Source organism: Zosterops lateralis (assembly GCF_965231275.1).
Source record: "Zosterops lateralis genome assembly, chromosome: W".
Lineage (NCBI taxonomy): Eukaryota > Metazoa > Chordata > Aves > Passeriformes > Zosteropidae > Zosterops > Zosterops lateralis.
This window is the reverse complement of record NC_139801.1, coordinates 13164811-13188723: the sequence shown is the minus strand read 5'-3', so window position 1 is coordinate 13188723 and position 23913 is coordinate 13164811. Positions and strand designations below refer to the sequence as shown.

General features: G+C 45.3%; 1 pseudogene across 1 annotated transcript in view; it reads right to left on the bottom strand.

Moving 5' to 3' along the window:
- Positions 1 to 2480: 2480 nt before the first annotated feature.
- The window catches only part of LOC310922220, a 53862-nt pseudogene continuing 32429 nt past the window's right edge, over positions 2481 to 23913 (bottom strand). The window contains exons 12-14 of the transcript XR_014592771.1: positions 15522 to 15711; positions 4756 to 4873; positions 2481 to 4210 (exon numbers count right to left, since the gene is read on the bottom strand). The product of XR_014592771.1 is annotated as an uncharacterized misc_RNA (transcript). The remainder of the gene's footprint in view (positions 4211 to 4755; positions 4874 to 15521; positions 15712 to 23913) is intronic.

Below are 23913 nucleotides of genomic sequence, written 5' to 3'. Positions count from 1 at the left end.
CCAGGGAACTGTGCCCACATTAGGCAGTCTAAGACGAGGCAAGGAAAACTGTGTTTTTTTCTGCCTCTCCCAGTGTTTCTCTAAACTAATCTCTTTCTAAGTTTCTTGTGATCCTTTTAGGTGATGCAAATGGTGAGCTCTTACTCTGCATTTAGTTCAGGTCCCCTTTGTTTGACCTGAGCCCAGCCACTGAGTTTACAATCTGTTTGTATGCTTAGAATACAGAATCATCTCTTCCAAAAATAGGCAGACTTTTCTTATAATATTTAGTGCTATTTCACCTTCTTGAAAAGACAGGAGTAATGCCTAGACTGCTGTGCTGGCAGAAGGCTTCTTGCCAGCATGGCCAGCCTGGCAGACCTGGGCTGGGAGGTGTGTTTCACAGCAGTTCAGTGCAAATGCCACAACTCTGACATGGGGGAGAGGGGAGCAAGAGCAAGGGAACAAAAGGTGACAACACCACAACGACAACTTGTGTGTCTTTTATTAATACAGTTACAACTGTAGCTCTGGAAAAAAAGACTGTGGATGCCTTGTTGCTGTTCATGTGTAAGGAAAATTATGGTGGTGGTGGAGTTGTGTTATGATTATATACACCTTTCATTATACAAGGGTCACAAAGGTGATCTGGGACAGAGAGTGCCACATCTGAGAGTTAAACACCCTTCATCTAACAAAACAAACTGTATACACTTTGGAAAGTGGGCTCTGGGCATCCCCCTGGTTCCTTTGCCCCAGTATTTGATGATGTGAATTTGGAGTGCTGGGCCAGGTTCCTGACACTGACCCTCATAGGCACCTGGCAGATGAGTGGAGGGATCTGACACTAGATAATTTAACAGAGGTGGCTTTCCCCTCTGTGCAAGGACTGAACCATGGCAGCTGTCATGCAGCTCCAGCTCTGGCTATTTGCAGACACTCAGCAGCTTGCGGGGATGCTTATTCCACAAGCACAACCTTTCAGTCATAAGGATTCATGTATTTCTTTTCCTTCACCCATTCACTGTTCACTGAGTAAAAGGATTGTCTCTCTGACAGATACCACCATAGAAAACTCTCATGTAACCTTCAAATGAACCATCCCAAACCTTTCAACCTTTGAGACTTTTCCTACTATTTTCTTAAAACCACCTGTCAAACTAATGTGGTGCTCTAAGCATTTTTTTAGAGCTCAGCTGGCAGTGTCACAACCCTCTAACAAGTCCCATTACATCTGTGGCACTTCTGAGCATGGCTTTGAGGGATGCTTCAGGAGTCCACTGGTTGCATCTCTTTGGTGGTCCTTACCAGCAGCCTGCTTAGCACATCCCTGCCTGGAATTCCCCAAACTTAATTGTGCTGGAGCGCACAGGGCCACATACTCTGCTGAGTGGGAACTTTGTGTTTCTCTGAGCCAGCATCAGTGATGAAGCCTGGACAGTTTCAGTGTATGGATGGACAACTTTCTGGCCAGATGTGACTTTGCTTCAGCATCTACACAACAACACTCCTGACAACTTCCACAACTCCTTGACCTCGTGCTAAAATCAAGCCCCTCTCAGCATGACTAGGAATTTGGTCAGTTGCCTCATCCTCACTGCTTCTAGAAAGGGGCATCAGCATTGACAGAAAATTGTCAACTTTCACTAGGACTGAAACTCCTAGCTACTGAGCTACTCCCAGAGGACACAGAACATTCACAGCCCTGTCAAAGTGACATTACTAAAATTCTTTATAGCAACTGTCTCTGCCAAATCCTAACTTTGGGGAAGGTATGAGAAGAAAGAATCACTGTGTAATTAATTCCAGAAAAAAGCAATCTTGGACTTAAAATGTCACACATGCTGTCTGTCAGTGAATGCTGGACTTAGGACTCTGGGCTCCAGCTGCTGATTTTGGAACCCAGCCTCAACCAAAAATGGATGTGGGCTGTGAGCTAGACCAGAGCAGACAATAGATGAGCAGGGTGAAGCAGCAGTGATTTCTGGAATGAAGGTGAAGGATTTTCCTTTGGATGAATGGTTGTGATGAACAGTGAATAATGGTGGGTTTTGTGCAAGTGTAAAGATTTTAAACTAATTTACATGGAGCATTAGCTCTCCCTGTTGTCCAGTCATCCATGCACATCAGCAGCTGACTGGAGAAAATAAAGCAATGTTTCTCTTTTCCTGCTATTAAAAAAAAATGGAGTCAGGCCCTGTACAGGTCAGCTAATTCAAGGACAGGGAGAGTCTGGTGGTATTCACTCCACTCCACACCCAGCCAGTGAAGTCTCTTCCATCAGAAAAGGGCATAAAGAAAACACAAGAACATCCCCCCTACCTCCCACCAAAATGAGTATTGAACCCCATCATTACATACACATTAGTGTCACTTTACACTTGTTGCCCCATGCAGCCTGCTAAATTCTTCATACTCTGATCATATATTACAGAATTTTTTCTGTTGTGCATACACACACACACACAAAAAAAAAAATTAGTTCCTCCACATCCATCGCCTTAGACAAATGTCTCTTCTGCAAACACTGCTGTGTCACGCTCCTGTGAGGCCACCTCTGCCAGAGGCTGGCTTCTGAGCCACTCCACCCTGCTCCGGAGTTCCTTCTCCACCACTTCCACCTCTGCTGTGAGACAAGACTTGGTTTCATTGTGCTTGAAATAGTCCCTGATGGTGTTTTGGATGGAGTCAGGGAGGATGATGTGGATGGTGTGGCTGAATGTGTCAAAGCCCTTGCTCTGTGTTGGTGCCTGCGCTATTTCCACTGGTTGTCTCTCCAGCTCCTTGGGAACAGAGGCACTTTGGGGGCTCTCTCTGTGCTCAGCCTGCAGGGGTGGGACTGTCGGTTCATGGTGGTAGCGCCTGGAGATGGACTGCAGGACAAGGGGGGTGTTCTGCCCATAGAAAACTGTCTGGGGGATGTGGACTCTCACAGTCTGCAAGCTCTTGGACAGACTCTGCTCACTGCTGCTGCTGGGTGAGTCTCTGCTGCTGGTGTTTGTCACAGATCTCTCCTCTTCTCCCACTTGAGACCCCCAAGAGCTTTCTTTATTTGGGGCCACATAAAAAGTTATCTTGGTGCGCTTCAGGCTTTCCTGGCTCAGAGAGCAATCATCAATGCCTTTGATTTCTATGTTCTTCACTGTCTTCTCCCTGTGCTGCTGGTGGCTGACCTGTGGGGATGTCTCACTGGATGGGATGGCAGCTGGGTACTCAGGACTTTGCTCAAAATCTTTGGTATAACCCTGGCTCCTGAGCCCTGGGCCAGGGCACCCTGAACAGCACAGCTGTCTCTCCTCTTCTTCCCAGTCAATGTCAGTGAATGGGCTTCCCATGGCAGCTCTGCTGACACATGGAAAACTTTTCTGCTCTCTAGAGCAACGACTGCTCTCTCCAGCCTTGGGTTCATCCTCATGAAAACTGTCCAGATTGCACAGATGTAAAGGCACAGATGTGAAGGATTTGTGCCACTCTTCTTGGGACCTCTTGGCAGCCATGGGAGACACAGCATGAAGCCTGGAAGAAGTGCCAAACATGAATGGGAGGGATGAGACCTCTGTGGGGCTAATGGCTGATGACTCTGAACAGTAGGAAAAAGCACTGTCTAAGGAGCTGAGTGAGGAGGCAGATGGGGAGGTGGTGGTAGAGGACAGGCTGGAGAAGCTGGACCTGTTGGACAGACTGGACTTCTGAAGGCTGAGCTGCTTCACCCTGGAGGTGGTCTGAGGTGATTGCCACAAGTTCTGCCTGGCCTTATTAACCCCAGGGCTTAGGCCTTCAATCAGCTTCTGGCTCTCCATCTGCAGCTGCCTGAGCCTGTGGATGTAGTCTGTGTGGCTGCTCATGATGGTGGCATCGCAGCTGGACTGGCGGGCCACGGGCTCGTGGCTCTGTGCGGGCAGCTGGGAGCTGAAGCAGATGCTGGGTTCTGAGGAGCACCGGTCCCTGGCTGGGCTGAGCGAGCATATGGAGCTGATGGAACAGAAGGAGCCATCCTCCTCCAGCAGCTCATAGCTGTCTGCACTGGTGTTGGTCTGGGCTTTGCTTTGGTAGCAGGCTGTGATCTCATTGAACAAGTCCCAGTCTTCCTGATCCTCATCAGGTAACAAGCTGCTGGGTGCTTCAAAAATGGCATCTGTTTCAGGTTCCAGGTAGTGCTTTGGCCCTTCTGGATCACAAGTGGAAAACTCCAGCTCATCAGAGGAATCATCATGCTGAGCCAAGCCTATGTCTGGGGCAGAGGACAAATAAATTTGTTGCCAAATGTACAGTACCTCACAACCAAAACAGGGAAATTATATCAAGCCCATGGAAAAACAAAGATGATCCATTATTCTCACAGGAAATAAAAAAAGTCTGGCTTGATGACCAGTTTTCACCACTGGCCTGTATTCATAGGATAGTTAACAGAGACAACTCCATCTCTTTCCATACAAATCATGTGGTTTAGCTTTACAGAACTAACCTGGAAAATACTGCTGGGACATGGCAGTGCTAAGGCTACAGTAAATTCTTGCAATGGCTAGAGTAGGTTTAACAGCAGCCACAGAGAAAGACAACCATCCCTGGGGACACATTGAAGTTTCTGCACCTCAGCCCTCTGCTTTGCTATCTCTTCCTGCCTATGCTTGACAGGCGAAGGGAAAACCAAACCCAACTGGTTTTCAATACTGTTCCTTAGAAGAAACATGAAGGTAAAGCAAACTCTTTTGTCTGAGGACTTTATCTATTAAAAGATTTTTAATATTTCTGGAAGATTTACTACCACCAACTTACCCAGAGATTCTGCTGAGGTTTTGAACTTCTTTTTGTCAGGTCTTTGGAACAAGGAAGCAATATCACCCCCAAAAATCTCTCCTGAGTTTTCAATCAGAAACTGCACTAACAAGGCCACCTGGCAAAGACAGGAATTCACAGATTCAGTTTCATGAAAACAGAGCAAGTAAAATGATACCCAGATCATTCCCATTTTTTTTACAAAGATGTAATTTCCTCAAGAAACTGTTAATAATGTGGCAGTGCATCTCTATGAACACCTGAAGCAAGAATATGAACTATGTGAACTGGTACTGTGAGCAAGGTGTAGCACATTCTACAGTTTTCCTCACTATTGCTTACACCTCATAAGCTACAAGCAAGTATTCCTCCTTTCTGGTGCACTGTTGTGCTCATTGCTTACTTTATCCCAGATGAGGTAGCAGTGCCCAATTTCAGCTGTTCCAATTTTCTTGTGCTTTCTTGACTGTTATAAACGCAACGGCAAAAATCGGATTAACAAAGAAACAATTTATTAATAAAACAATCCCAATCACCGATAAAAAGAAAAAACCACAAATAGGATTCACAGCGCAGCGCCGGGTGGAAGAGAAGACCACACTCTAAGGCACGGTTTTCCCAAATCCACACGGAGCAGGTCGCAGCTCGGGGTTTTATAGGGGTTTTCATGTCCCGAGGCGGAACAGGTGCCCTGGATAGTCCAAATAGTCCAAATAATTTTTGGATGGGCTTCCCGGATTTGCCGGACTCTGCAGACCGTATTCCGGGAAGATCCTTTCACATGCGGATGGAGCTCGTCGGCCCATGTTTATTTCAATGTGTATTCCTCGGCGGAGAATTATCTTTTTCGTTTGGAGAGGAATTTCTCTGTCTGGATGCGATGCCGATTCTTATCTGGGTTGGCTAGTGTCTTTTTTTCTTGTAATGGTCCTTGTCCTATTCTCTTTGTCTCAGGACTGAGGACCGTGGAAACCTGGCGAGGGAATAGTTTCTACGGACCATACCTTTTTATATTAACACCAATCTAACATATCTTGCTATATTCTTTTATCACGAATTTTTACCCAATGTCACATTGATCACAGTCCCCCACCTAATAATTTTATTAAATTAAAAATTCGTGCTTCTTTATTATATTTGTTTCCTGTGAAGAAGACTATTAATACCAATTAGGATCATAGTCCTCTTGAGACATTTCACCATATCCCTAGAGTGTTTCACTTTCTCCATTTATTTTCCCTTCAAATCTTTTCAGGGTCTTTGCTGCTCGTCCGCTCTCTCCTCCTTCTTCTAGTTTCATTAATTTTGATATTTGGGAGAGAGAGGTCAGCTTTCCTGAAGCATTTTCTGGATCCATGGGCAGGGAAGCGATCTGCATTCCCTGGACAACAGAGTGGATTAGTCTAATGAAGCAAGGGATCAAACAGGGAAGGAATATAATACCTGCGATAGAAGAAGCTATGAAGAACACTAATTTCTTCCACCAAGCTCCTTGTCCAAATAACTGATCCCACCAAGAGGCTTGCAAGATGGAATTCCATTTTTGAACTGGCACATGTGCCACCTTTTTAATTTCAGCCGCCAGTCCTCTGATTGTCTCCCCATAATCATCTATCTCAATACAGCATTCCAATTCATTGAACCTCCCACATACCCCTCCTTCTTTGGCTAACAAATAGTCTAGGGCTAATCTGTTCTGGTATACAAAAGCCCTCATTTGTGAGTGTTGTTTTGCCAGAAGTTCTAAGGCATCTGAAGTGTGGTTGGAGACGATCTCGACCACTGCTTGCAGCCGGATAAGCCTGTTAAGGAGGTAAATGGGGGTCCTATATCCCCAACTGCCATCATTTGCCCAAGTGGCCGGCCCGTAATATTCAATGATTCTTTCGGCAGGCCACTCCTCTTCCCCCCATTTTTGACTGCCTCCTGCCATTGGTAATTCTCTTTTCAATTCTCTTTTGTACCGATCCAGTGTCTCAAAGAGGGGGGCTCCTAGTAAATTACTCTCTGACCTAGGTAGAGTGAAGAAAAAGGGCCTAATCATTCCTAGAGTACAGGATCCCTTCCATTTTCTGGGAAGTTCACTGTATGCTTTTTTCCCGCATATCCAGTATATCCCATCAGGAGCTTTCCATCCCGTATTAATTTTTGAGGGTTCATTCCAATATTCTTTCAGGCCCTGTAGGTCTTGGAAGGGATTAGCCCCAGTACTTTTATGCCAACATAACTCGATTATCTCGATCCACTCACAATTGTTTCCCTGACTTTGGCCCCAATAACCTGCAGGTGGTTCAGGTTGCCAAATCCTCGATTTGTCATTCGAGTTTACTGCAAGCGTGTTTATACATGGTGTATAACCCACCAGGTCAGTGAACTCTTTTCCTTCTCTGCTGATGCAGATAGTGCCAATTATTCTTTTGTCTAATATCCATCCCTCTGATCTTTGCATGGTTTTTGATATTTTAGATCCCTCCCATTTTAAGAGTTGCTCTGGGGTAAGTCCTTCTCCCTTCCAAGGCCACCTTTCAGCTGATTTTAATCCTCCACAAATCCACCAATTAGATAATCCTAATTCAGTAGCTATCTCCTGTATCACATCTATAAAGAGATTCTGGTTAGGAGCTGGTAGCCCCCAATCGCTGTATTGTTTTTCTAATTGCTCATAATGTTCACTGAGAGATTTCAGTCTCTCCTGTTCAATTCTCCTTTTTCTGGTTTCAGCTTCTTGCCTTTTTAATTCTAGATTTATTTGCCTCACCTTACTCTCTGGGTCCATCCCTTCCTCGTTCCTTAAAAAACAAAAGGTCTGATCAAATTGTAAACACACGCTACTGTCATCATTTTTCATCAGATCAAGGATGATAGGCTCATTGTTGAAGAAAACCTTTTCCTCATGTTTAAGGTTTCTTCCTTCCCAGTATAATTTTCCTCCCATGGTGCACATTCCTAATTTAGTCTTATCATAACATAAAGGGTTTACTCTGTAATATGCCAGGAAGGTTGATTGTCTTTTTCCTCCTACCCACACAGTTTTGTTGCATTGGTCACAAGCTGGGATTGGGGAAAGAATCTTGATCTCACGTTTGCGTATGACATGGGGAGCCTTTTCCCCTCCCACAACACGAATTCCTGACTGACCGTCCTTAAAACTTACCCCTGAGTGTTGGCACCGGACTTCCCCCTCCAATTCACAGAGACTGAATTGAGTGCCATTAGACCAACAATAACCTCTTTGTTGCCCTGGAGGGCAGTCGATTATCTGTCCGGTTAATGTGGCAGTCAGGCACTGCTCACACTTCCCTGGGGAACTCACCCCCAGAGGCACCTCGGGGATGGCCCCCTTGGTCAAGCACACGGCTAGACTCAGGACAGTCAGGATTCCCCACAGATGTATCCCTCTGCCTCGCCCTTCACCCATATGTGAACATACGGCGGGGAAGACCATCTTCTCGGCAGCAGGGATAAGCTTCAGGGGCCCTTGTTGTCCTGATAGCGAATCTCCTTTTATAGATCGCCCACCGAGACAGCTTAATTGTATCACTTCTGCACGGTACTTTGATAGTCCTTCGGCACTCAATTGCCAAAATCTCTGCCTTGGCATCCAATTTCCCTTTTACCCCCTTTTTGTAAATTTGGTACCACTCAGGAGAGTCTAGTTCCAAAAGTCCGGCCCGTGTGGCAAGTATTAAGAGACGGCTAGTATTCTCCTGTTCTTCGGTTAGACAATTGGTACACAGTCCCTTCGGTCTGTTCCCTCCCCAACGATGAGTTACCCAAACCTGTTTACAATAGACACATTCGAAATGAATAAAAGGAAACAATCACAGTTAGGAGTGGTACAACTTATCTGATTTGTCATTTATGGTGACGCTGAAGCCTAATTTTCAGCTCTCCTGGAGGGGTGGTGATCCTCCAATCCGAGGTATTTGAGTCCTCAACCTTTTTTACCCTTGATGAATGAGTCCAGCCTTTTTCCACAGTTCGGACCGCAGTATCAGTGGTGAGGAGAACAAGGAAGGGTCCTTCCCAGTGTGGGGTGAGGGGAAGTTCTTTCCAGGTTTTGATTAACACTTTATCTCCCGGCTGTATCTGATGGATTGCGAATCCCAGGGGAGCACTTTGGGGGATAAGTCCACGCCTTCGGAGATCCTGTAAATTTTTGTTTACAGCAATGAGATAAGGTTGTAATTGTGCATCCTCGACTTGAGGGTGTCCCACCGGCATTCCATGTTTGTAAGGCATTCCATACAACATTTCAAAGGGGGACAACCCGGTCTCAGAGTGTGGCATAGTTCTTATGTTAAGCAAAGCTAGAGGGAGGCATTTGATCCAAGACATTTTTGTTTCCAACATAAGTTTAGACAATTGAGACTTTAGGGTCTGATTCATCCTTTCCACTTGTCCCGAGCTCTGAGGATGCCAAGGGGTGTGATACTGCCATCTGAGGCTCAAGGCTTCTGAGGTTTGTTTGATAACTTTTGAAGTAAAATGTGTCCCTTGATCTGAATCAATATAGTCAATTATTCCATACCGAGGTATAAGTTCCTCTAGTAAAATTTTTGACACAGTCTGTGCAGTGGCTTTTGCCCTGGGGTAAGCTTCCACCCAATGAGTCAATTTGTCCACTATCACCAATAGAAATTTGTATCTCCCAATTTTTGGTAATTCCGTGAAATCTACCTGGATCCTTTCAAATGGCCTGTATGAGAGAGGACGGCCCCCCCAGGCAATTTGTCTGGATCTGGATCAATTCACTTTTTGGCAGACGACACACCCTTGTACCTCTTGTTTGGAAAGTTCAAAAATCCCTTTGCACCCGAAGAATTTCAGAAACTGTTCCGCCAACGCCCGAGTTCCCCAGTGTGTTTGTCTGTGCAATCTCTGCAAGATTTTTCTTGCCGCTTCCCTTGATATTAATTCCCTCCCATCGGGCAGCCTCCACTTCCCCCTTTCTAGGACCCCTCCGATCTTCTTGAATTCCTCGGTTTCCTTTTCAGAAGGGGGCAGAGGGAATTCAGGGGCTTCCTCCATTGTCACCTCAGGGGCACTCACCATAAGCAGAGCTGCTCTTTTTGCTTCCCTGTCGGCTAGATTGTTACCACGGGTTTGGAATTGGAGTCCGGTTTGATGCCCCCTTACATGGACCACAGAGATTTCTTTCGGTTCTCGAATGGCCTCTAGGATTTGTTTAATTATTTCTCCATGGATTAAGCCTCTTCCCTTTGTATTTATCAGCCCTCTTTCTTCCCAAATTTTCCCAAAAGTATGTACCACTCCGAAGGCATACCGGGAGTCGGTATAGATAGTTCCCCTTCTTCCTTTCAGCCGCCGAAGGGCCCTTAAAAGAGCATAAAGCTCACAGGCTTGGGCTGACCAACCCACTTCTAGGGGACCTGATTCCACCACCTCTCCCGATTTACCATCCACAACCGCATACCCCGACTTCCTCTTTCCTTCCACTACCTTTGCAGAACCATCTATGAACCACTTCTCTCCTCCTTCCAATTCCTGATCTTCCAAATCAGGTCTTACTTTCGTCTGAAGCTCCACAATCTCAATACAATCATGTAATAATTTTTCCGAGGCTTCTCCGAATAGAAACTGAGCCGGGTTCTGTGCAGAGGTAGTTTTTAGCTCCAAACCCGGAGAGCTGATTAGAATGGCTTTGTATTTCAGAAGCCTGGAATCAGTTAACCACTTCTCTGCTTTTTGTTGCAAGATATTTCTCACATCATGAGGGGTAAAAACTACCAAAGACGCTCCGAAGGTTACCTTCTTAGCCTCCTCAACCAAAAGAGCGACTGTCACAATCGCCTGCAGGCATGTTGGCCACCCTCGACTGACAGGATCCAAAATTTTGGACACAAAACCTATAGGTTTCCTTTTTCCTGCCCATTCTTGGGTTAAGACTCCTTGTGCTGTCTGCCCACTCACATCCACAAATAACTGAAATTCTTTATTTATGTCTGGTAACGTCAGTACCGGAGCAGTCATGAGGATATTCTTTAATTTCTGAAAACTGATTTGTCCTGTTCAGTCCACTTCACTCTGTCAGTGTTTAACCTTTCATACAGAATTTTTACCTTTTCACTGAAGCCCTCAATCCACTGCCTGCAATATCCCAGGAGCCCCAGAATCTGCCTAATTTGTCTTTTGGTTTTTGGTGCAGGTAATGCGATGATACCTGACACCCTTTCAGGATCCAACTTCTTTTTCCCCCTGGTTAGCCAATGTCCTAAATATTTTACTTCGGGCTCTGTGAATTGCAGCTTGGATTTTGAGACCTTCAAACCCTTCTTTCCCCAAAAATTCAACAAAGCTACAGTACATTCTCTCACACTTTCTTCGGTGGGTCCAGCTATTAACAAGTCATCCACATACTGCAAAAGCTTTGTTTCTTCCCTCGGGTGAATTGAGTCAACAATTGTTCTAACCCTTGTCCGAAAAGGTTTGGGGATTCCACAAATCCCTGGGGGAGGACCGTCCACCTTAACTGCTGTTTTCTGTTTGTATCCGAATCCTCCCACTGAAAAGCAAAGTAATTTCTACTTCTCTCGTCCAAAGGGCAAGTCCAAAAGGCGTCCTTTAAATCTATCACACTGTACCATACATCCTTGGGAGAGAGTCTATTTAGCAGGGTATAGGGATTTGCTACTACCGGAAATCTAGTTCGGGTTCTGGCATTCACAGCTCTTAAATCCTGCACCAATCGAAAGCTTCCGTCGGTTTTTCTCACAGCCAGTATGGGGGTGTTATGTTGAGACATACACGGCTCTAGAGTACCTCCCTTCAGGAGATCATCTATTACTTGTTTCAACCCCTTTCTCCCTTCCATCGGGATGGGATACTGTTTGACCCTTATAGGATCCTCTGAGTTTTCATTCTCAATGTGAATAGGTTCGATTTCCAACCTCCCTACTTCTCCTTTCAAGTGCCAAACCTCCGGATTAATCTCTTCCTCGTCCTTGACAGTGAGCCTAAACATTTTCACCACTAGTTCTGAACTTTCTGCAATCACACTAATTCCTAATGCAGTGATCATATCTCTTCCTAACAAATTATAATCAGCTTCTTGTACTAGCAACAAATCTCCCGAGCAAATTTTATTTCCAGACTCAATTTCCACGTTCTTTATTACAGGTACTTTAAAGGGATCCCCCTTAGCACCAATCACCATCACTCTTTCCCGACTAGTCTCACATCCAGACGGCAAATTCTGTAAGGTACTTCTCTCTGCCCCAGTGTCTACCAAAAAAATCACTTCTTGTCGTTGGGGGCCCACTTTTAATTTTACCAGGGGCTCTCTGGATGTTCTGGTCCCCAAAGTGAAGAGCCCCTGACACCCCTAATCTTCCTGAAAGATTTTCTCCTCCTTTATCCTTTTTCAGCAGTCCCGCCGAAGGTGTCCTGTCTTTTTACAATAATAACATTCTGGAAGTTCCCTCGGGGTGGCCGGGGTTAATTTGCGAAAACCCTGAGGCTTTCGGGGCATCGTTCTATACTTACCCTGTGCCTGTTCTTGCTTCTGAACCTCCTTTACTGCAGCCACTAGGACCTTAGCCTGTAATTTCTGTACCTCCTCTTCCCTTCTCATGTATACCTTCTGGGCCTCTCTTAGGAGTTCCTGTAAGGTCTTGTCTTGCCACCCATCTATCTTTTCTAATTTCCTCCTAATGTCCTCCCAAGATTTAGCAACAAACTGAGTTTTTAACAGAACCTCCCCCACCGGAGAATTTGGATCGGTTCCAGAATACATCTGTAAACTCCGCCGCAATCTCTCAATCCGTTCAGTGGGAGATTCGTCCTTCCCTTGACATTCACCAAAAACTTTGCTAATGTTTTGGCCCTTTGGAACCGCTTCTCTTACACCTTGAATTATGATATTTCTCAAGTCTACCATATTCCGCCTCCCATCCTCTGTTTGCGCATTCCAACTTGGACTAGTGCTGGGCCACTTCTGGTCGCCTGGTGTCCCCTGCGGATTGCGCCGGTCCCAGTCTCTAATACCCGCCTGCTTTATCATTTCTCTCTCCTCGTTGTTAAACAAAGACCTTAGGATTGCCATAAGATCTTCATAGGTATAGATACTGCTTCCTAAGAACTCATCCAACCTCTCTGCCACACCAAAAGGATCATCCAACAACCGTTCCATCTCCTTTTTAAAAGCTCTCACATCTCCTGTATTGAAAGGAACATTCACAAACCCGATAACCCCAGGGGCCGTCGGAACTTCCCTTAACGGAAGTAAACTATGTCCCTCATTTTCACTCTCTCCCCATTCATCACCCATTGGCCTCGCTTTCAAACATGTTCTGCTAGCAGGAGGGGAACTGATGGCCGTGGGTTGTCTCCCTTTTGTGGGCTGTGGTGGTGGAACCGCCGTTTGTGGAGCAGAGGGGATTTTCTCCTCCGCTCGGGCAGACCCTGGTTGCGGCGGCAGTGCCGGCAAGGGTGAGTAAGGCTGTTCCCGTCTTTGCGCAGACGGGATCTCGGAGGGGACTCCAGTGGTCATGACGTCCACCGGCGGGGGTGCCGCCGACGGACCCAGACCGGACGGAAGGGGAAGGAGAGGGGGTGGCAGCAGGGAAACTGCCAGTGGGGACAAGGGACGGGAAGCCTGTGTCGTTACGGACATAGGGCTTCCCACTTGGGATACTTGTGCCCCCATAGGTTGGTTTCGGGGGTCCAAGGGAGCCGTAGGCACCACTTGATCCAGCAAGGGCGGGGAGTCCGGCCCATTGTAAGGGGGTGGGAGATGGTCTAGAGGTTCCCAGGGCTCGGTCCCAGTCCCGAGCCGTCCTTTCTGTTTTATCAGGAACAATCCTGCTCGGGTATTCAGCCAGAGCCGAGCATATTCCCTCTCCTCAGAGTCTGAGGGGCTTTTGTTTTCTACATAGAAATTTAATTCATTGCACGTCCATTTTTCAAATGTTCCCAACACTGGCCACATAAGGTGGCTCCTCAACTCTTTGCCTCCCCACACATCAACACAATAATATATCATCTTTTCTCTGGATTTTTCTCTCCTCTGGGGACAATCTCCCCAATGCTCTAACATCCAGCCCAAGGGGCTATTTCGAGGGATGTCAAGCGTTCCCTCCTCCTTTTCGGAGAGAGGTCTTCCTGAGGTCTTTTTCTGAGGTTTACTCTTTCTCTGTCCCATGCTTTTTGTGTAATGTGATTTCTTACCAGTCTTCGACTCCTTCCTGAGTCAGTTCTCTGCCTTTGCGTTGTGTTTTGACTTTCTCTGAGGGATTTGGGGCTTTTTGCCGATTATCGCCCCTCCAGCGAGCTGTGACGAGAGGTCCCCTGATCGGCGTTCTATGTCCTTACGGATTTTTACCTGGACCCTTACCTTGGTCCGTTGGCTAAAAGGGTTTACCAATTCCCGAGCTCAATAGGATGTACCCTTCCCCTTTTAGCCTCCCCGTGATCGGTCCCCTGTGACTTCCCTAGTCCCAGGATTGATGAGCGAAAAGAGAGAGAACTTTCACACAGAATCGCTTCCTTCGCGGCCGACCGCTTCTCTCGCGAGAACACGGAACTACGACCTTGAAGCCTACACTTGCTTCGTGATCAGATCACGTCTCACACACTCGCCCGATCACTCACTCAACCAGCAGTACTTACAGCTCCTTTTCCTGCGTGGATGTCTTCGTGCACATAGACGTTTTACGAGCAATATCAGCCGCGGCTTTTGAAGGCCCTCTGCCTTTCCTGAGCTCTCTTTGCCCCTGGATCCGTTTTCCCTCTGTCCTTTTGTGGTTTTCTCGTTCCTAAATTTGGTTCGGGTGTTCGGAGGGAGCTACGGGGTTTCCCGACTCACCAGGCCGCCGAAATCAGCAGGGGTACCCTCCTGGACAGCAGGTCCCCGCAGCTCCTTCGAATCCGAGTCACGGCACCAAACCTGTTATAAACGCAACGGCAAAAATCGGATTAACAAAGAAACAATTTATTAATAAAACAATCCCAATCACCGATAAAAAGAAAAAACCACAAATAGGATTCACAGCGCAGCGCCGGGTGGAAGAGAAGACCACACTCTAAGGCACGGTTTTCCCAAATCCACACGGAGCAGGTCGCAGCTCGGGGTTTTATAGGGGTTTTCATGTCCCGAGGCGGAACAGGTGCCCTGGATAGTCCAAATAGTCCAAATAATTTTTGGATGGGCTTCCCGGATTTGTCGGACTCTGCAGACCGTATTCCGGGAAGATCCTTTCACATGCGGATGGAGCTCGTCGGCCCATGTTTATTTCAATGTGTATTCCTCGGCGGAGAATTCTCTTTTTCGTTCGGAGAGGAATTTCTCTGTCTAGGTGCGATGCCGATTCTTATCTGGGTTGGCTAGTGTCTTTGTTTCTCATAATGGTCCTCGTCCTGTTCTCTTTGTCTCAGAACTGAGGACCGTGGAAACCTGGCAGGGGAATAGTTTCTACGGACCATACCTTTTTATATTAACACCAATCTTACATATCTTGCTATATTCTTTTATCACGAATTTTTACCCAATGTCACATTTATCACATTGACCATATAGGAAGTTCATCTGGTGAAGTAATCACTGCTTCCCTTTTCACCCTGGACAGTCTGAGGAGCTAAACCCCTCCCAGCATGGGCACAGCTGCACAGAGGAAAGGATGAGGCCTGGATGCCACTCGGCCAGCACAGTCACTGGCCCTATGCCTTCCTTTAGACTACAAAGGCAGTGCCCATAAAAAGCAGTGAAAAGGGAACACAGAGGTGAGGCCAAACCCATGGAAGGTTACCTTCTTTGTAGACCAGCTCTCCTCTTCAGGCCCAGTGGGACTCGGTAGCCACAGCATATTGGGTGCTATGCAAAGAGCCAGGTTAAAGGCATTCATCTGATTCACTCCAGAATTCTGTTCAATATGATGGAGGACTCCAAAGAGGTGTCTGAGTAAGATGAGGTTGGCCTCTGGAAGCTGGTTGACAAGACTATTCAGGGAGTGGGAAAAAAGGAAAACAGTGCTGTTCACAAACAACTGCTCTTTCAATTCCAGAAGTTGCATCTCAAAGCTTTTTCCCTCTCCTTCCCCTTTGTACCCAGCCTGAGACATCCACATTTGATAAGGTGAATCTGTGTCTCTCCCCTCCACCAACTCATGTGAGAGCCACAACTCTGCATCCAAATTGCCCACCTGCTCTGGTCACAGAGCTGGAGGGACAAGGGACTTGGGTTCAGAGCATGTGGGAGGGAGCCTGAGGCATTGATTTAGAAGAATTAAAGACTGTAGTCAAAATAGATAGTGCTGAGATAATGTAGCTAGGACTTCCCTTTTGCTAACAGAAGCCAGACTGAAGGAACTGATAAATCTTAGAAGGAACTAATAAATGAGGGAAGCTGTCAAACTAGGCTTTTGCATCCTGAATAATCAATAGACCCCATGAATACAATACAATCATAAATCAAACAGTCCTGGGAAAAACAGGATTTAGCTGTCACGAACACTAAAGGTTAAAAAGTCAAGGGAGGAAGACCCATCTTACTTCATCATTTTGGGACCCCACCCTATAAAAAAGACCACCGACCCATTTCAAAGAACAAACTACGCATGCTTGATGGCTTTTTGGGCTAATTTCCATACGAAGCGGGGGGGGGGGGGGGGAATGGGAGGTACCAGAGCTATGAATATGCATTTGTAGTTTGTGTATTCAATACTCCTGTAGATAAAAGACCCTGTGATGATCTGTAAATTGCGCGTGTGTATTTGGGAGCGATCCCGCACGCTGCCCGGCGTCGTAATAAACATACGCTTTCTAACTTTAAACTGTTAGAGAGTCTTTGTCCGTCATAGTTGGATATTGGTATTAGATCAATATCCATAGTTTTTTAATAAATCATTTTGGCGAGCCAGCCAGGAGAACTGCTCTCTCTGGCCGTGGGGCCGGTGGGGTCTAGGACCCCCTCGAGGCGCCTGCCCGAAGTTTTCGGGGTGAGGGCTCCTAAGACCTTATCGTCCACCCGGGGAAAGACCAGAACCTCCTGGAACTACAGACAAAAGGTATGTTTAAAGAAAAACGTATTGAATGCAGGTACCTTTGAATAGAGGCGGCTTATAAGTCATAAGAGACGTCTTATGCAAAGCAGAGGCCTGACTGGGTTTTGGAATCTCCGAGGAGTGTTGTATGGTTGTTGTGTTCCAGGTAAAGCTGGTAACTGTTGGCTGCATCCCGGGGAGAGGAGCAGCGGCGGCACAGAGCTGCTAGTATTGGGAGCATAATGACTCCAATTTGGCTTGTAGTTTAAAGGTGCACTTTAGTAATTCATAATCTGAGAGGCTAGCCTGAATTTTTGAGGTGAACAGGGTCCCGTTCTGAGTTGCGGTCACGAGCGCTGGATGTGTGTGTGTATTCGTGTCTGTTTGGGTTTTCTTTGTAATTGCGTGCTTACGAAGAGAATAATTTGTGTACCGTATGTGTGTGAATTGTGAAAGTTTGTGTTGTAAGTGTTTTTGTTTTTAAAGTGTGTTACTAACCCTTGTAAGTGTTACAAATTTAAAGTTGTAAGAGATTTTAAAACCCCCACCGATCCGCGGAAGGATATCTCTGCTGAAAAAGTGGAGAGATTCGGAGTGCTTACGCCGTGACTGGAGGGTGTCACGGAGAGCGCTGTAATTTCTGACTGCATAACTGATAGTGTGATTTTAATCAGTGTGTTGTTCAGTAGAAAAACATCTGTGGGTGAATAAACTGTTTATTGTTTATTAGAAAAACAAGCAAGTGTAAAAGAGTTTTGAGTGTTCTTTTGTGCTTTTTGCAAGCCTATTCCTGACATATCATAGTGATCGGGCAGGAATCTGAGTTGCCTTGGTGACCGGCAGGGAGCCGGGATTTGTAGCCTCAGGCTGTGTCTTTCAGGCTGTGAAATTCTGAAAAAGCCTGATGTGTTTGTTTTAACTGTTGTTTGTTTGTGGAATGCAGTTTTAATTGTAAAAAGAGCCGGAATTGCCTGATCGGGAAACCCTCCTTTTTTTTCCTCAGTGCAGAAAATTTGTGGAGTGTTTTGATCGGAGACGCTGTGTTAAAATGTTTAACTAAGTGAGTGGGAAGTCGTCAAAACCCATTGTTTTGTGAGCTTAAAAAAAAATGCTATCACATAAACAGGTTTTGGTGAGGGGGGAAAGAACTTTGTCTGGTAGTTTTGTGCAAGAAAAGCAGAGAACCCAGAACTTATGTCTAATGCCGGCAGAAGAAGATGAAAGATTTTTGCTGCTGAGATATGCAGGCGAAATAGTTCACGCTGCATTCTGCAACATTAATAACCAGTAATTTGAATTAAGTGTCTGGGTAATTGTGTAGGGTTTTTCTTTTAAATAAAAATATTTTTTTTATTTATGTAAACATAAATTCTTTCTTCAACAGCTGGTGCTTCGGGCCTTATTTTAAAGAATACATATTGCTAACTTTTTGTTTTAAGAATAACAAGCTGTTTTTTTTTTCTTTTTTCTGGTTAAACTATATGCCCAGGAATAGGAAGCACAAGAAGTGAAAAGCTGGTTCAGGAGAGCTCCCCCTGCCCAGGGACAGAATTTCAGAAACTTAAAAAAAAAAAACCAATACAAAACAAAACAAAACAAAACAAAAAACAAACAAACAAACAAAAAACCAAAAAACAAAACAAAACAAACAAACAAACAAAACAAAACAAAACAAAACAAAACAACCTCTAAGCATTGGGGCAAATGAGAGCAAAGAGGTCCCTAAAGGGAGCCCTTTGGGGTGCATTTTAACACACGGGAAAGAGCTGGCAGGCTATGATGGTGCAGAAACCAAGAGAGAGCTGGTTAAGTTATGTACACAGTGGTGGCCACTCTATAAACTTGATGAGAGAGTGAAGTGGCCAGCGAATGGTACACTGGACTATGAGACACTATTACAGTTAATGCTTTTCCTGCGGCGGGAACAAAAGTGGTCAGAGGTGACTTATGCAGATATGTTTTTCAGCCTCCTAAATCACCCTGAGTGGCAAAGGGATTGTGGAATGAGACCACCATCTGATCCTTTAGTATTGGCCCTTGAAAAGGACAATAAAGCTACTAAAGGGAAACCAAAACGTTGTTGCAGCACCTGCTCGATAAATCAGAGGTGCACACATCCCAACAAGATATACCAAGTAGAGGCTTTGGAACAAGAGACAGCAGACATACTTAAACCACCCCCAAAAAGACAGGAAAGGAGGAGGGTAGTGGAAAATGCAGATTCAGGACCACCATTGACTCCAACCTCCCCCACTTCATCTTCCACAGCAACAAAACTATATCCACCACTACCTAGTAGTGACAGTGTGTGGGATGAACCTGAACCTCCCCCGTCAGCTCCCAAACTTCCCCCACAAGGGCCTATAGCATCAAGAACCCGAAAACAAACCACAGAGGTCATACAAGCACCTCTAAGACAAGCAATGACCTCTGATGGAGAGACAAAACTGATTAAGGTCCCTTTTCCTCAATTGATTTAGAGATTTGGGAAAAGAGTGCTAAGGGCTATCGAAGTGATCCAATAGGGGTTGCTAAGAAATTAAGTTTATAATCAAGCAGCATTTACCCGATTGGGCAGATCTCCAATTGCTGCTTGATGCCTTAAGAGAAACTGAAAAGCAATTAGTTTTGAAAGTAGCTAAGGATCTAGCCGAGGATGATTGTAGAACAACACAGGAAGATGCCAAAGATGTATTTCCCCTGCAGGACCCAGGCTGGGATCCTAATGAGGATGAGGAGCTGGGACAGTTAAGGAGACACCAGGAATTGATAGTAAAAGGGCTAGAAAGAGCCATCCCCAAAACCATAAATTGGTCAGCCCTATATGCTGTCAAACAAGGCCCCTCCCAAACACCTTCTGAATTTCTAGATCACCTGCGAGACGCAATGCGCCGACACACCACCCTGGATCCTGGATCTAATGAAGGGACACATCAATTAATAAATTTATTTTTAGGACAGTCTACAGGAGACATCAGGCGGAAACTCCAGAAGATCCGGGGTCCAGACAGCTGGAATTTAGAAGGTTTACTGGATGAGGCCTGGAGAGTTTTTAGTAACCGGGAAGAAGGATATAAACAAGGGATGAAGAAATTAGTAGCAGAAGCAAAAGAGAGGAAAAAAGGAAAACATGGACATGGTCCACCGAAACAGGGACCATCCCGACTGGGAAAGAACCAGTGTGCCTTCTGCAGGAAAACTGGGCACTGGAAGAACCAGTGCCCAGAATTAAGAAAGGGTGATGAACATAGAAAAGGCGGTCAAAAAGGGGAAAAGGTGATTGCTCATGTCAAAGAGGACTGAGGAGGACCGGAGGGCCCCACCCTAGGGGACCCTCTGGTTATAGTCAAACTAGGGGACAGAGAAAAGGAGGTGAAATTCTTAATAGACACAGGGGCAACATTTTCAGTGCTGAATAAGGCCCTAATACCTGTAACCAATGACTATGTTATGGTAAAAGGAGCAACTGGCCAATCTGAAAGGGCTTACTTTTGCAAACCATTGAAGTTTAAATTGGGGAAACAATGGGGAATCCATCGATTTTTATATATGCCTAATGCTCCATCTGCACTTTTGGGCAGAGATCTGCTAGAGCAGCTGGAAGCAAAAATAATATTTAAGAATGGGGAAATTATTTTGGAGGTAAAGGATCAACAATATGTAGAACTATTAAGTTTAATGATGATAACCACGGAAATTGAAGTTGCAAATGAAGAAGAGAATTTCAGTAAAATAACAGATCAGGTGTTTCCAGGAGTGTGGGCCTCTGACATACCAGGCCGGGCAAAGAATGCACTACCAGTACAGATCAAACTTAAGGAAGGAGGACAGCCAGTAAGGGTTAAACAATATCCCCTAAAGAAAGAAAATAGGAGAGGTATTAGTGCAATTATTGAAAATTTTTTGAAGATAGGACTATTGAGGGAGTGTCAGTCTGATTTCAACACTCCTATCTTGCCAGTGAAGAAGCCTGACGCGTCATACAGGCTAGTACAGGACTTAAGAGCTGTCAACAAAATAACTGAAGATCTGTACCCAGTAGTTGCCAATCCTTATACACTGCTGACTCGCTTAACACCTGAGTTAACCTGGTTTACCGTTTTAGATTTGAAGGATGCCTTCTTTTGCCTCCCTCTCCATGAAGCCAGCCAGAAAATTTTCGCATTTGAGTGGGAAAACCCCAAAACTGGACGAAGAACTCAGCTCACATGGTGCGTTCTTCCCCAAGGTTACAAGAACTCCCCCACCATATTTGGGGAACAGCTTGCAAAGGATTTGGAGTCTTGGGAACCCCCACCAGGAGAAGGACAGCTACTCCAGTACGTGGATGACCTGCTGATAGCCACGCAGACCCTTGAGACATGTGTGGACTGGACGGTAAGCCTCCTAAACTTCTTGGGCCTACAGGGGTATCGAGTATCCCAAAAGAAGGCCCAGCTGGTGAGGCAAACAGTCATTTACCTGGGTTATGAAGTGAGCGCTGGACAAAAAACTTTGGGGCAGGACCCCAAAGAGGCGATATGCCAGACTCCAAAGCCTCAAACAGTGAAAGAACTTAGAACCTTTTTAGGCATGACGGGGTGGTGTAGACTGTGGATCTATAATTATGGATTGCTTGTTAAACCTCTATATGCCTTGATTATGGATGGAATCAGAGAACTTCAGTGGACAAAGGAAGCTACTCGAGCCTTTGATCAGCTAAAGCAAGCCCTCATGTCAGCTCCAGCACTAGGACTTCCAGATGTGAGCAAACCATTCTTCTTGTTCTCTCACGAAAAGCAAGCAATCGCCTTGGGAATATTAGCACAGAACCTCGGCCCATATCGGAGGGCAGTGGCCTATCTTTCCAAACAACTAGACAAGTCTGCTAAAGGATGGCCAGGGTGCCTCAGAGCTGTTGCAGCAGTGGCTGTGAATATTCAGGAAGCACACAAGTTCACCCTAGGCCAGAAGATGACTGTGCTAGTGTCCCATACGGTGTCTGCAGTCCTTGAAGCAAAAGGGGGGCATTGGCTCTCCCCACAGAGATTCCTGAAGTACCAAGCTATACTGGTAGAACAAGATGATGTTGAGATTGTAGTAACTAACATTGTGAACCCAGCTTCCTTCCTCAGCGAAAGTATGGGAGAATCAGTGATCCATGATTGCCTGGAGACCATTGAAGCCACCTATTCCAGTCGCCTGGACCTGAAGGACACTCCTATTGAGGATGTTGAGACCTGGTTTACCGACGGAAGCAGCTACGTTGTCAGTAGAAAGCAGCATGCTGGGTATGCAGTTACCATCAACAGAGAGGTAATAAAGTCTGGACCATTGCCCACCAACACCTCTGCACAGAAGGCTGAACATCTACTCAAGGTATGCCTTTGAGGTAGTCCTTGCACACGGAGCCATTTGGAAAAAAATCCTAAAGCTGCTAGATGCTGTGCAGCTACTTGAGAAGATGGCACAGATCGCATCAAAAAGTGAGCTCTAATTGGAATATGCTGGCGGACAGAGAGGCAAAAGACACAGCTAAAAGTGAGATACCCGATGAGACAATTGAGGCAGCACTTATCCAGATGAAAAAAAATTTCAATTAAAGGTAAGCCAGTATATAATATGAAGAGTAAAAAAACTTATTAAAGCAGAGAAAGCAAATTATAATCAGGAAAGGTGAGCCATGACAGAAAAAGAGAAGCTTGTAGTACCCTCCTATTTGTTATGGTCATTAGTGGAAAGAGAACATGAGAAAACACACTAGGAAATAGACATCTTGTATAGTTATTTGAAGGAAAAAATTGTGGCCAGAAAGTTACAAGGTACAGTGATACAAGTAACCCGTCAGTGTAGTCTTTGCCTCCAAACTAATCCCAAAAATACCCCAAAGCCTAAAATGGGACAAATTGGGAAAGGCTGTGGACCTGAGCAACAATGGCAAATTGATTTTACAGAGCTGCCCAGGAAGGGAGGATATCGTTACATTTGGTGTTAATTGATACCTTTTCAAGATGGCCAGAAGCCTTGCCTACTAGAACGGCTAAAGCCTGAGAAGTAACCAGAAGCACGATTGCAAAAAAATAATACCGTGGGTAGAGTTCCAGCCATCATAAGAAATATGTGGCTGGAGCTCAAAACAAAAAATTAGACAACCTAGAAATTAAGTCTTTTGCAGAAAAGTTCTTGGAACCACAGTGAGAAGGAGCATTCCAGATGCTTCTTACTACTTTCACTGCAATCAAGATCAAAGAACAGAAGGCCTGGATCCATCATTCCCAAGTGAAGAAAGCCCCAGAAGGAATCTAAAAAATCACACCAGGCGACAATGAACTAAAACTGAAACTCACTCGGAACCACGAATAGATGGACTAATAGTTATTATGGACATTATGTGGAAAGTTGTAATTATTGCAGTAATAGGCTTAACCATAACAAGGGTCAACACAATACTGCGTAGGTACAATGTGACTGAGATAAACAGGTGCCAAAGAAAAGCTTATGATGCTTACTCTCGTAAGGCTTTAAATAAGATGCTAAGGGTTATGGGAAGGAAATGTCCTCCATTTAGACTCAAAATAGAGGGGTGTGCAATAAAAGAGTATGACCTGTAATAGAAAAGCTGTGATCCCCAGGTGCCATCTAAGTAAGAGAGATCTCTCACTGGGGTGCTAGGAACAGGGTTGGGAGTATTTCCCCTATAACCCTGTGACTAGTACAGTGACAGCCTTTGTTTTAACTATACATGCCAATAGTCCCCTAAAGATTAAATCATGAGGGAACTGTATTGTACCCTTCTGAACACCAAATGTGAGCACGAGAAATTGAAGGAAAATGGCAAACTGTTAATCTAGAGCCCTGTACTGCGAGAAGACAGTTAGGATACATATGTGACATTAGAAGGTGACAAAGACACTTGCTTGGATACAGACCAGAATATCTGTCACTTTGAAACGCATCCAGGCAAACAGAAAACTTCACTGGTGTATACAGGACAAGGTTGTGTCTGTCTAAGGACAGCATGCCGCATCATAAAAATAGACAACCAAATTATAAATGAGACCCAATTCAATTTGTGTATTTGCAATTATGTCAGAATTAAGGGATGTGATTTTTCCTATCAAGAACCTGTAATATCACATCAATATATAAAGGCTAACCCAACTAATGTGCAGAATATACT